The sequence below is a fragment of the Aethalodelphis obliquidens genome, unplaced genomic scaffold (genome assembly GCF_003676395.1).
Source record: "Aethalodelphis obliquidens isolate GAN/ISIS:26980383/991018 unplaced genomic scaffold, ASM367639v1 scaffold21, whole genome shotgun sequence".
In the NCBI taxonomy this organism is placed as follows: Eukaryota; Metazoa; Chordata; class Mammalia; order Artiodactyla; family Delphinidae; genus Aethalodelphis; species Aethalodelphis obliquidens.
Window position 1 is genome coordinate 24,510,942 of NW_020837965.1, and position 12,691 is coordinate 24,523,632.

Below are 12,691 nucleotides of genomic sequence, written 5' to 3' on the forward strand. Positions count from 1 at the left end.
CTAAGAAGATAGGTCTGTGGTGGTTGATTACACTAGCTTTAATGTAAGGACGAATCAAGTGAAAGGGTAGCAGGTGGGCACTAATCTTAAGTAAGGGATTGATATGAAGCAAGCATGTTGATTAATCCCTACATGTAAAACAGAGCCTCACAGTGAAAAGTGACTGAGTCTATTCACTCTACATGAACAGGGGCAACGAACAGATCTTGGTTGTATTTAAGGCTTTTGTTCTTAGTTTTGCGTCACCGAAGGTAATTGATTGTATAATTATTCGTGAATTCATGAACGAGTGAATCAGTTCAAGAAGGCATAAGTGGATGCAGAAATAGAAAGACATGCCTGGGTCGATGATGGGTATTGGGGGAGGTATCTGAGTCAATAACTTTGATTAAGTGCTCTGTGTAACTTTGAGGTCCACTATGGAAAGAGAACTAGTAAATATTCTCTGTAGACATTAACTAGTAGTAGAAGTTAGGAAAAGGCAATAAACTTGTTCCTGGGCTTTTGTGGTTCATGGATACGGATTGTATTATTGCAAGTGAAGCAGTGCATGAATGAAGAAAGAAATGTACATCTGAAAAACGAAGAGATTTGCTCATGGAGCAATCAGTAGAGTGCAATAAAATAAGTATTAATATTAATACAGTTCTGAAGTAGAATGAACAGGTTTAGTCTGCAATCCTCTTTCACATGGAGCATATGAGTATCTGTGGTCAGGAGGCAATGTTTTGAGTTTTGGTAGTTTGCTATTTTTTAATTAGGAAAAGGAAAAGTGTTTGCATCAGTCAAAAATCTATTAAATAACCATGTACTTAACAGATGTTTATATTCGTGGATATCTGTAATCATTACAGATCTTAATCTTGGGCTAAGTGGTGGAGTTAATAATGTTTATTATATTATTCATAACTAAGAATTCAATACTGGATTAGTAAAAAAATTACATTTTTGAGCCAAAGTTTATTTTTATCTAGTTCTGCCTGGCTAACAATAATTAAAAAATTGAAATCTAGTCTAAATCTGCTTTTTTCCTCCCCAGAGTGAACACAGGACAGCTGATTTAATCATTTAATAAAGAATTGTTATCGCAAGCAAGGAGCATAAAGTCTAATATAAGTAAGTCCCTTGGTTCACATTCTTTGTTTGAATGGTTTATTCATGAGTGTTAGCTGAAGAATTCCAAAGTAATAATTATGTACTACATACATGAAATATATAAAATACTTCAAGTATGGACCAATGATGGGAATGTGTTACAAACCCCAAATTATGTTTAATCTAAATCAGCACAACTGAGGTCATTTTAAAAGCAGATAGAAGTTATTTAATTTATTCTCCTAGCTGTTTAATATTATTTTCTATTTTCTACCATGGTTGATTTCACCATTTGCATATGGGTAGAGGGGCTGATAACTCTTTGTGGGCAGCCCAGAGGTGATTCAGATGGTGGTTTCATTGTTTTTCATGGAACCATCTTTGACATACAGATGAATTAAATAAAAGAGGGCCACACAGGAAGCAATGCTGAATGTGGGTTTGATACAAAGCCGGGATGTTGATCCATCCACACGTGCAGGTTTGAGTTCCATTATAGAAGAAATGTCGTTTATTAGCTCTATAGGGTGAGAGCCTAAAATTCAAGGATCTTGTTTTTGGAATTCTGTGATTGTATTATTTGTGCATCAGAAAATTAATCAATAAATGAAAAAAATTTTTCTAGCAAGGAGCAGTGATGAATCTCATGGGGTTTGTGAAACAAGAATTTTGATTAAGCCCATCTGCAACTCTGAGGTCCATAACGAAGAGACATCTCATTATTCTCTTTGTGGGAAATGGGCGTACAAGCACCTTATTCTCAGGCTTTTTGGTTTGGGGTATGAATAGCATTATTAGAATAAATTTAGCCTATGAATAAAGAAATATATCAGTGAATGAGGAATAAGAGAGATATATGTGTAGTACTTTTTAAGGCATGCAATGAAACATTGATAATTACGAAAACAATTTTGAGATTTTTAGTCCCAGTAAATTAATAGTCAAGGCTCTTATCATTTTTGTAAGGAGCATATGGTCATTTGCACACAAAACTCAATGTTTTTGTTTTGTGTGGAGGCGAGTTGCCAATCGATCATTTTATTAAGGAAAGAGAAATACATTTACATAAATAGTTGATTGAATAAACTGTGTAATTGGGAGGGAAGGCATTGACTGATGATGAGACTCTTTTATTCAGCCACATTTGTGATTAATTCAATCTTTTTATGCAATTTTATGTTGCATACAAACAAACTTAAATTAAAGGAACCAGTTTGCTATTCTTTTGGGTAATGACATTAGGACAAATGTAAATATTATTCAATTGGGTAATGACATTAGGACAAATGTAAATATTATTCAAGGTGCTTATCCAGTGTGGGTGGGTCACAGATACTGAAGTTTAATTATAAGTGAACAAATGTATACATTTGTATCTCAATCAATTTTTCAAAAAAGTCAGTCAATATTACCTCAATGGAAAGCATGCAATTGGATGTAAAGATTGTGATTCATCATGTTTTCCACAACTGATGTCCGCAGGAAGATAAAGAGTCACAGGCCTTTCCAATGGTGTACACAGACGTTTGTAAATAATAGTGTTTCAGTTCTGTTTTGATGATTGTTTAAGCTTTTTGGAATTCTTTTAGAAAAATAAAGGGATGGTCTTATTATTCCATGAGTAATTAAATAAAGGAATTAGTGAGTGAATTAGTAAATATATTAAGTAGGGTAAAGCTTGGACCACTGGTGAGATTATGCCATGAGTTGAATCTCCCATGTATCCAATGCCACACAAATAAAGTTCAATAAAAAAGATGATCTTGGCTCTTCGTGGGTAGGAAGTAGAGAGACATATTCTTTTTTTTTTTTTGCGGTACGCGGGCCTCTCACTGTTGTGGCCTCTCCCATTGCAGAGCACAGGCTCTGGACGCGCAGGCCTAGCGGCCATGGCCCACGGGCCCAGCCGCTCCGCGGCACGTGGGATCTTCCCGGACCGGGGCACGAACCCGTGTCCCCTGCATCGGCAGGTGGACTCTCAACCACTGCGCCACCAGGGAAGCCCCGAGACATATTCTTAATAATTATAGTTATTTTTCTTCTGTTTACTGCTAGATCCAGTGGTGTTCGTTGTATTATTTAAAATTAAGAATTGCACAAGTTAATAAATATAAAGTAGAGCTCTCTCTTTCCAAATGTTGAGAATAGAATGCAAACCAAGGATTATTGTTACCTGATTACTGATGTTTAAAAATGGGTAATTGTAGATTGATTCTTTTTAAAATTTGCTTTTTACTGCTCAGAATGAACAACTCTACCATATTTGATTATTAGCCCATGGCAAAGATCTTGAGTTTTACCTCTTCGGATAAAGAGAGAAGAGATCTATGTAAGTAATAAAGTTCATGTTCTACTTGGGGGTCTTGGTCATGGGTATCCACTGAGATGTTTTGAAGGAATAAATGGCTGCATACACAAACAATTCAAGGTGGATGGCCAATGATTAAAGTGTGTTAGGAATTCAGAATTATGATTACTCCATTTCAGCATTTCAGCATGACTGAATTTATTAGGACAACAAGATGAAAGGCATTTCACTCACTCTCAGAAAATTTTAATATTCCATTTAATTTTTTTACCACAGTGGATATAAACTTCTCCATTGGTATTGTTATAGACCATGAACCCACTGAGGAGGAGAATATACAAAAATGGAAAATTTTGCATTTTTCTTAGTTGTGGTATAAAATGGAAGTTCATTGTTCATCTTTAAAATATGGATGTTAAGTGAAGGAGGTCCAAGCATGGACGAATGGCTAATATGGAACTGATATGATGCAAGGAAATGGATTCACTCCTATTTTCAATGCTGGGCTGCATTGCACAAAGAGAGCTACTTCTCTAGCTCTGTAGGAAGTGAATGTTCACAGACATATTCATATCTTCAAGGATCTTGGTTTTATTTTCCTAATTAATGGACATTGACTGTATTATTATTAATGAATCAATGAATAAGTCAAGAACAATATATCAAACAAAGGCACAGAATACCAAGTCTGGATCAATGATGAGTATGCGTGGGGCATCTGAATAACATTTTGATTAAACCCAGTCTGTAACTCTGAGGTCCGTTGCATCTTTGGGAAATGTGCTTACGAAGTCAGAAATATTCAAGGATTGTGTTCTTGACCTTTTGTTGTTTATGAATATGGATTGTATTATTGTAAGTAAATAAATGTATGAATAAATAAAGTATAAATAAAGAGGAGGGCTACACCTTGTCCAATTATGAAAGGAGCTTATGAACCAAAAATGATTGTTAATACATTTCTGAAAATTTGAGTTCAATAAAATAGACCAAGGCTACTCCTCCTTTGGGAGCATAGATATATGTGAACATCAGTGTTGTTCTTGGTTGGTGGTGAGTTTCTGGTTGTATGTCTTATTTTAAGAATATTTACATAACTGTACAATAATAATAATAAATATATTCAATAGTAATATAACAAATCATGATAAACATATTAATATAACATTTAATTAGTAGTTTAATACAATCAATAATGAAAAATAAAATACAAATGATTAGATAGTTACTGAAACATACAAAAGGTCTAAGCATGAGAATATACTAATTATGAATCCTCTTGTGTTCATTGATTTTTATTTTTAAAAAAGTAAATGCACGTTGTTGATGATTTTTGTGAGTAATCATCAAATGGACAGATTTAGTGTCTCTCAGCGCTTTTGTCAAGTGTTCTTAGGCTTCGCCAATATTGGTGCTATTATTATAAGTGAGTAAAAGCATAATTTCATATCTCAATCTATTATTTAAAAGAGTACAAACTGTGGGCCCCTTAGGAGCATATGTAATATGTGAAGGAGCATGATTAATCCTGTTTTATTGCCTAGAAATCCACTTAAATAAAAAAGATCTGAGCCCCTCCATCTTTAAGGAAGGATCACATAGACCCCACTCTCTAAACACATCTTGCTGTTAACATTTAAATTCAAACAGCCAAAAATAAAAATTTAGTTCCTTAGTAACACTAGGCACATTTCAAGCTATAAGTGGCCAGTGGCTACCATTTTGGTCATTGCTGATAGAGAAAGTTGCATGTAATAGTCTTTAGTTTTGAATAGCAGATGGCTCTATCAGTTTGTACTTCCTTTCAAAAAAAAAAGTCTAGATAATTAAATAATGCTGAGAATTATTAAATAAATGAGTGAATAAATTAATCAATAAGTACATAGTTAAAGTATATGGCACCAAGGGGTCAGATTGTGTTTTGAAATAAGAATTTAAATTTATCACATTTTGCAAAAGTTTTCCCCATTAAAAAAATTATGTGGCCTTTTTGCGATTATGTAGGGGTATAGACAAATAATAATAGTTATAGTCCTTATATTGGGTGATAGATTAAAACACCTTCATAAAAACATTTAAGAAGTCTTTATTATTTTATTTCACACTAAAAATTAAGTCAATAGATGAAAAGGATACCACTGTTGGATGGATTGATGAAAATGTGACACAAACCAATGTTTCTGGTTACTAGTAATGCAGAACTAACTTCTATTTTAAAAATCTAAGTTTACACTTTTCATTCTTTTAAAAATCTGCCTTTTCCTTCTGAATGAACACTCCACGTTGGATTCAGTCGTTGTCCAATGATGAAAACCTTAGCTGTTACTTCTGTAGGTAAGGAGCAATGTAAGTAACAATCAAAGTTTCTGTGTTTTGTTCGTATGGTTTGTTCATGTGTGGTCACTGAGGTAGTTCAAGAGAACAAAAGGCTGTATACATAAAAACCAAATCCAAGAACACCAAGTATGGACCAATAGTGAAGAATGTGTTATGGGCCAAGGAGTAGAATGAACACATTTCAGCACCTCTGAGATTCATTTTTAAAAAAAATGAAAGGTATTTAATTCATTTTCAGAACCATTTGCTATTTCATATTATTTCTGCACTGCAGTTGGTTTAAGCATTTCCGTATTGTTAGAGATCCAGCCTATTAATTGTTTAGAGGAAGCTCTTAGAAGGTGGAACTTACTGTGTGTGTTCTAGATGTAGGGCACCATTGTGGTTTTTGGATGTTCACTACAGCATGTTTAAAATTGGGTGAATTAAATGAACATGGCCCAATCATGGGTCATTTTTTGTGATGGTACTGAGATGAAGCAAGGCTACCCTTAGATCTAGTCTGAAAGCTCTGTCAGAAATCAGTCTAGAGACAATTATCATAGTTATATCAAGGATCCTGTTCTTGGGAGTCTGTGACTCATGGGAAAATGAAGGTATAAATAACAAAGAAAAAGAGTGCCAAGCCTGGACCAATGATGAGATTGGAGGGTGTCTGAATCAAAACTTTTGATTAAAGCCATCTGTAACTCTGAGGTCCATCATTTAAAAGTGGCCTTCTCTTTTTTTTCCTTTATGGAAATGAGTGTAGAGCAGAAGTTCAGAATATTCAGGTGTCTTGATGACAGGCGTCCACACCTTCTGGGTATAGATTGATTTTCATAAATAAATCAATGCATGAATAAATGAAGAAATGTAAAGATGGGTAAATGTAAGAGAAGCTGGGCCTGGACCAGTTATGAGAGTATGTAATGAAACATGGATTATTGTTATATGTTTCTGTAGCACTAAATTCCAGTGAAATATATACATAAAGGCTGTTTGCCTTCTTTTGGAAGGAATATGTATACAGATGTATGTAAGATTCAGAATTATTGTTTGATGTAGGTGGTTGTTTGCTGGTTGGTTGTTTTTACTTACAGAAGGGAAAAATTACATAAATAAATGCTTGTTAAATAATTATTTAATTGAAAAAAGAATGAGCAAAGCTCATCTTCAGAATGTGCCTTATGAGAAGAGTTATTATTAATCCAACTCTGTTCACTGAGTTTTATTAAAAATAATAAAAGAATCTAGTTTTCAAACCTCTGTGTAGTGAAATAGACATATGGAGATAATAAATATTATTCAAGTTTCCTATCTAATGTTAGTTAATTCCTAGATATCGATGTATTCTTACATGTAAGTAGATGAAGTCCTAATCACAGTCAATAGTCTAAAAGGAGGAAAACATGGCTCAGTAAGAAGCAAGAATAATGACTAATCTTTATGTATACTACTAATCCTCTCTTCCTAGTTTAGGTATGAACATATAGACATGTACATGAAGATCATTTCTGTTCTGGGTTTTTCATGGGTTTATCACTTTGTGTGTGCGTGTGTTTGTATATTTGAATATATGATCAAGTATTCCATGAATAATTCCATAAATGAATAAATAAAACAATGAACAATTGAATTAATATATGAGTAGGGTCAAGCATAGACCTTGGTGAGACTATGCCATAAATCACAGATTTTAAATTCAACCATTTCTACACAAATTGAGACCATTAAAAAAAGATTATCTAGGTTCTTACCTATGTGGGTAGGGGTCTATAGACAGATATGAGCAATAGTCATAGTTCTTATTTTTGAGTGATGAATTCAACAGTGTTCATTATATTATTTATAAGTAATAGTTAAATCAAGTAATAAAAAGGAGTGCTGTTCTCAGGTCAGTGATGAAAATGACACTTGAATCAACTTAATGATTAACCTAGTACCACGCAACTAATGTCCTTTTAAATCAATCTAATTCTGGACTGTTCATTCTTTTGATCATTGGCATTTGACTCCACAGGATGAAGACCATGGCTGCTTTCATCAGTCTGTTTTGAGGAAGATCTTGACTGTTACCTTTGTGGGTAAGGATTCTAATGACTAAGCTAAAATAATAATAGTCAAAAGATCTTGTCAAAAGATCTTGGAGTGAATTTTTCATTAGTGTTTGTTGAATTATTTAGATTAGGAAGATGCAAGAGAGCTGGAAGGGGAAGCATAGAAAACAAGGATGATAATTGATCCATACATACCTCAATGAGGGCCACTACAAAAAGAGATCTCATCTATTGAGAAAGATCTAGTTTATGGGAAAAGAGCCTATACACAGATGTTGGTCATATTCAAGGGTCTTCTTCTTGGCTTTTTTTAAATTCATGGATATTGATGTTATTACTGTTGGTGGATCAATGAGCAAAGGTATAAATGAACAAAAAGATTACTTAGCCTGGATCGATGATGAGTACCCTGGGGTGTCTGAAGTCAAGGACTTTGATTAAACCCTATAACTCTGAGGTCCATTACAAAAAGATTCATTCCTCTTTATCTCTACAGGAAATGAACTTGTTCAAGGAGTTAAAAATATTCAAGAGTTTGTTCTTGTGCTTGGGTTTCTGAGTATTGTATTTTCAGTAACTCAATGCATGAATAAATCAAGAAAGTATACATGAATAAGGACAAAATGGTTTATTCCTGGTCCAAATATGGGAGAATGTAATGTAATATATGTAATATAAAAATCATTATTAATACATTTCTGAAGCACTGAGTTCTAGTAAAATAAATTGATTGAAGCTGACCATTTTGAGTAAAGAGCATCTCGATAAATGGGTGTAAGAGCTCATGCTGTTTTTCTGGGTTGGGTTGTTGGTTTTTGTTTTATTAAGAGAAGGGCAAAACATTTACTTAATTATTGATTAAATAACTACATAATTGAGAGTGGGCTTATACTTGGACCTATGTTGAGAATGTCACATGACAAGTTATGGTTAATTCAATGATCTTCTACTTTTTAATTAAAAAAAGAACAAGAAAAAATTATCTGATCTTTTTTCTGTGCCTAGTGAGCATATGCACAGGCATTAATATTGTTCTGTTTCTGTGGAGTCACAAGTATTAATGTTATTATTATAAATATATCAAGGAATAAGTTAATATTTTAATCAGTTCCTTGAAAGAAGGTAACACATGACCCAGTGAGGACCATGTGTTATGAAACAAGGAGAGTGATTAATCCAGTTCTAACGGTTGCTCTCTAGGTAAAAAAAGTAGACCTAGGCTCTTAATTTTTGAAATGGTCAATATATTTAGAGAGGATTTCTCTTCCTGGCTTGTTGGTGCAATTACTTTAAAAAAATGGAAGATAAAATGACTCCATGTATAGCTATATACATACATACATATATAAAGATGGGACAAGCATGGACAATTGCTGAGAATGTGCTCGAATCTAAGACTCAGATTAACCGATTCTCTCCAAGAAAGGTTCATTTAGAAAGTTGTTGTAGCTCTTACCTGACTGGGTAGGGGACACACATAGTTCTTATTCTTTTGTCTGGTGTTGCTTTCAGAGGTGTTCATTATATTCGTTACATTTAATACTTGATTCAATCAATCAAGCAATATACCATGGAGAGTTTTAATATACAACAAGCACTTAAGGTTTATTCCTCATCAGTTGTTGACTTGAAGTCAACTAGAAAAATCTGAATCTAGCTTTTCCTATCTATCTATCTATCTATCTATCTACCTAATCTAATCTGTCTATTTTCATATTTGCTTTGTACTCTACAGAATGGATGCACAACGATTCAATTAAGGACTATAGAAACTTACGTAAGTAGCAGTCAAAGTAATTGCTTCTGGTTTGGTGGTTTGTCATGGGTGTTAACTCTGTTATTGGAAGGGAATAAATGGCTACATGTACAAATTAAATGAATGGAGATCATGTGTGGGCCAATTCAGTACATCTGTGGTCAATTAAGGAGAAAAAAGAAAGACCATTTTATTTATTTTCACAGTTAATTATTCAATTAATTAATTAATGTACAATGTATTATCAATTTTAATTTGAGTCACAGTTGATTTAAACCTCCCTCTATAAAGACATGGTTTTGTCACATTCAAACAGTAAAATGGGGTCAATATAAAGTATTGTATTAATTAATCTATATAGAAAACATTGTGGCCAATTAATGAAATATATATATATTGTCAGTGGGAAGTAATTCTATAGAGAAATGTTAGAGATATTCAAGGATCTTGTTTCAAGTTTTTATGACCCCCAGGCATTTATTTTATTATTATTAGTGAATTGATGACTTAATCAATAAAAACATGCAGACATGATTGAAGGTAATGAGGGCCAATCCTGGACCAATGGTGATGCTGGTGGGGTGTGAGTCATGGATGATGAGTACTTGTCTGGAACTCTGAGGTCCAACCCAGTAAGAAATCTAATCTATACCATACGTCCGTTAGAAATTATCCTGTGGACATGTGTTAGTAATATTCAAGGATCTTGTTCTTAGTTTTTGTTATGGAATTTGACTCTGTTATTACAGGTGGATCAATGAAAGAATCAATCAGTAAATACAGTTGACCCTTGAACAACGTGGTGTAACCCCACGCAGTCGAAAGTCCTTGTAAGGCTATCTCTGCTTCAGAAGCAAAGGAATTGATAAATGACTCACCCAAGGCCAGGAATAATAAATAGTTTGGATAGAATCAGGACTCAAACCCTGGTTCTTTTGATACCGCATGTTGTGATCTCTAATCAAACACAAATTTTTCCCACACTTAGTTAATTTAAAGATCCCTAAAATGAAAATACAGGTACTATATTTATTGAAAAAAATCCATGTACAAATGGACCCATGCAGTTCAAACCCGTGTTGTTCAAGGGTCAACTGTATACAAATAAATAAAGAGGGTGAAGCATTATCCAATTATGATAATGTCATGAAGTAAGAGAATCTGTTAATATATGTTAAAAACACTGATTCAATTAAGAAGGACATGATTTTATGATATTTCTTTGGCTAATGGTTCTATAGAAAGTACAAGTAATAATTATTATTCCTATTCTGGCTCAGTGGCAAGTTTGATGTTTTTTTGAGGGAAATATCAATAAATATTACCCCCAATTAATGAATACCTAAATTACTGATGTAATCGAAGGTGAAATACAAGGATTAATGAAGATAATATCTCAGTTTTTTTTTTTTTAATCTTCTCTGCTTTGTACTTCTTAGAGTGGGCGCACCAAGCCAACTTAAACGTCTTGCATGATCGTGAGCTCTAAGTGTAAGAAATAGTCAAAGTTCTTGTCTTGTTTTTGGTGATTTGTTTAGGACGTTAACTGTAATATTAAAAAATAGTTAAATATAATAAAAAAGGCCAAGCATGGCCCCCTAATAAATACGGAACTGACATGAAACATTATATTGATGAATCAATATTTGCAACCACGTAGGTGATTAGCGAAATGTAAATTCAAGGAGGCAAATGATTCTATAGAGAGATGTTAGAGATTCTTTTTTCTTTGAATTTTATTTAATTAATTAATTTTTTATACAGCAGGTTCTTATTAGTTGTCTATTTTATGCATATTAGTGTATACATGTCAATCCCAATCTCCCAATTCATCCCCCTACCCCCACCCCACCCCCGCGCTTTCCCCCCTTGGTGTCCATATGTTTGTAGAGATTCTCGAAGGTCTTATTTTCAAGTTTTTTTTTACTCATAGATATTTATTTTACAATTGTTGCTTTATCAATAATTTAATCGGTAAAGAAATGTAGAAGTGAATGAAGAAAAAGTGGGCTGAGCCTGGACCAATGATGACCACTGGTAGTGTATGAGTCATGGATGGTGAATACTATGTGTCCAGAACTCTGAGGTCCAACACAATAGGAGACCTGGTCTATTTCCTCTGTTGGAAATTGCCATACTCACAGATGTTAGTAACATACAAGGATTGCGTTCTTGGTTTTTGTGTTCAAGAACTTTGATTTTATTAGTATAAACAGATAAATGAAAGAGTCACTCAATATAAACAAATAAATATGAATAAGTGAAGCACTGTAAATTATGAAAGTTAATAAATCCCTAAGAGGCTGAATAGCTGAAATGTGGAGAGCAAAGGCAATGCAGATAAGGTCTCAATTTTTAAAAATCACCTTCTGTGCTTTGTACTTCTCAGCATGGATACATTGGAGCTGATTTAAGGATTCATCTAAGGTCACAAGATGTCTGGTTGTCTCTGTGTTTGACACGTAGAAACAAATGTGAGTTTTCATAGGTAAACACTCTATTTGAAAAGTATGAAATATAAGCAAAGAATGCCAGACATGGTCCATTGATTAATAATGCAGCATTATATTGATTAATTCCTGTATGAAACTTTGAGGGTGATTAATGAAAGAGATATATCAGTGTAGTAAACGATTCTATAGACAGAAGTTAAACGATTCAAGGCCTATGTTCTAGGTTTTTTGTGCTTCATAGGTATCCATTTTCTTCCTATTAGAGAATTTGTTGAATTAATTACTAAACAAAGGTAGATGAGAGTGGGGAAGAAAAGAGGCCAAGCCTGGAGCAATGATGACCACTGGTGGCATATGCATCGTGGATGATGAATACATGTCTGGAACTCTGAGGTCCAACATAAAAAAGAAATCTAGTTTATTGCCTCTGTTGGAAATTATCCTATAGACAGATTTAGGATTTATTTTATAAAGCTCATGCTCAGGGGTCTTTGTGTTTATGGATTTTGATTCTATTATAATGAATGAATCAATAAAGAATCAATGTACAGATGTAAATAAATAAGATGAAGAGGGTGAAGCATCGTCCAATTATGAAGAAATTTAAGGCTAGAGATAATATTAATAAATATGGAAACACTAAGTCAGTTAAGAAATAAATGGTTCAAGGGTGTTTCCTCTAGCTAAGGATGTTATAGATAAT

The 12,691-nt window shown here is 33.6% G+C and overlaps 7 non-coding genes and 1 pseudogene across 7 annotated transcripts; all 8 read left to right on the plus strand.

The window, feature by feature from the left end:
- Window positions 1-340: 340 nt before the first annotated feature.
- LOC113627831 (small nucleolar RNA SNORD113/SNORD114 family) lies at window positions 341-418 on the plus strand. The gene has a single exon (XR_003435747.1). It is a non-coding gene; the product is annotated as a small nucleolar RNA SNORD113/SNORD114 family (small nucleolar RNA).
- Window positions 419-1,722: 1,304 nt separating this feature from the next.
- On the plus strand, window positions 1,723-1,797 carry LOC113627833 (small nucleolar RNA SNORD113/SNORD114 family). The gene has a single exon (XR_003435749.1). It is a non-coding gene; the product is annotated as a small nucleolar RNA SNORD113/SNORD114 family (small nucleolar RNA).
- A 2,295-nt stretch (window positions 1,798-4,092) lies between these two features.
- Window positions 4,093-4,167, plus strand: LOC113627818 (small nucleolar RNA SNORD113/SNORD114 family). The gene has a single exon (XR_003435736.1). It is a non-coding gene; the product is annotated as a small nucleolar RNA SNORD113/SNORD114 family (small nucleolar RNA).
- Window positions 4,168-6,368: 2,201 nt separating this feature from the next.
- On the plus strand, window positions 6,369-6,442 carry LOC113627897 (small nucleolar RNA SNORD113/SNORD114 family). The gene has a single exon (XR_003435808.1). It is a non-coding gene; the product is annotated as a small nucleolar RNA SNORD113/SNORD114 family (small nucleolar RNA).
- Window positions 6,443-8,169: 1,727 nt separating this feature from the next.
- On the plus strand, window positions 8,170-8,242 carry LOC113627821 (small nucleolar RNA SNORD113/SNORD114 family). Its single transcript, XR_003435739.1, has one exon. It is a non-coding gene; the product is annotated as a small nucleolar RNA SNORD113/SNORD114 family (small nucleolar RNA).
- Window positions 8,243-10,092: 1,850 nt separating this feature from the next.
- LOC113627877 (uncharacterized) lies at window positions 10,093-10,163 on the plus strand (annotated as a pseudogene).
- A 1,389-nt stretch (window positions 10,164-11,552) lies between these two features.
- Window positions 11,553-11,627, plus strand: LOC113627862 (small nucleolar RNA SNORD113/SNORD114 family). The gene has a single exon (XR_003435777.1). It is a non-coding gene; the product is annotated as a small nucleolar RNA SNORD113/SNORD114 family (small nucleolar RNA).
- Window positions 11,628-12,315: 688 nt separating this feature from the next.
- LOC113627867 (small nucleolar RNA SNORD113/SNORD114 family) lies at window positions 12,316-12,387 on the plus strand. The gene has a single exon (XR_003435782.1). It is a non-coding gene; the product is annotated as a small nucleolar RNA SNORD113/SNORD114 family (small nucleolar RNA).
- Window positions 12,388-12,691: the final 304 nt, after the last annotated feature.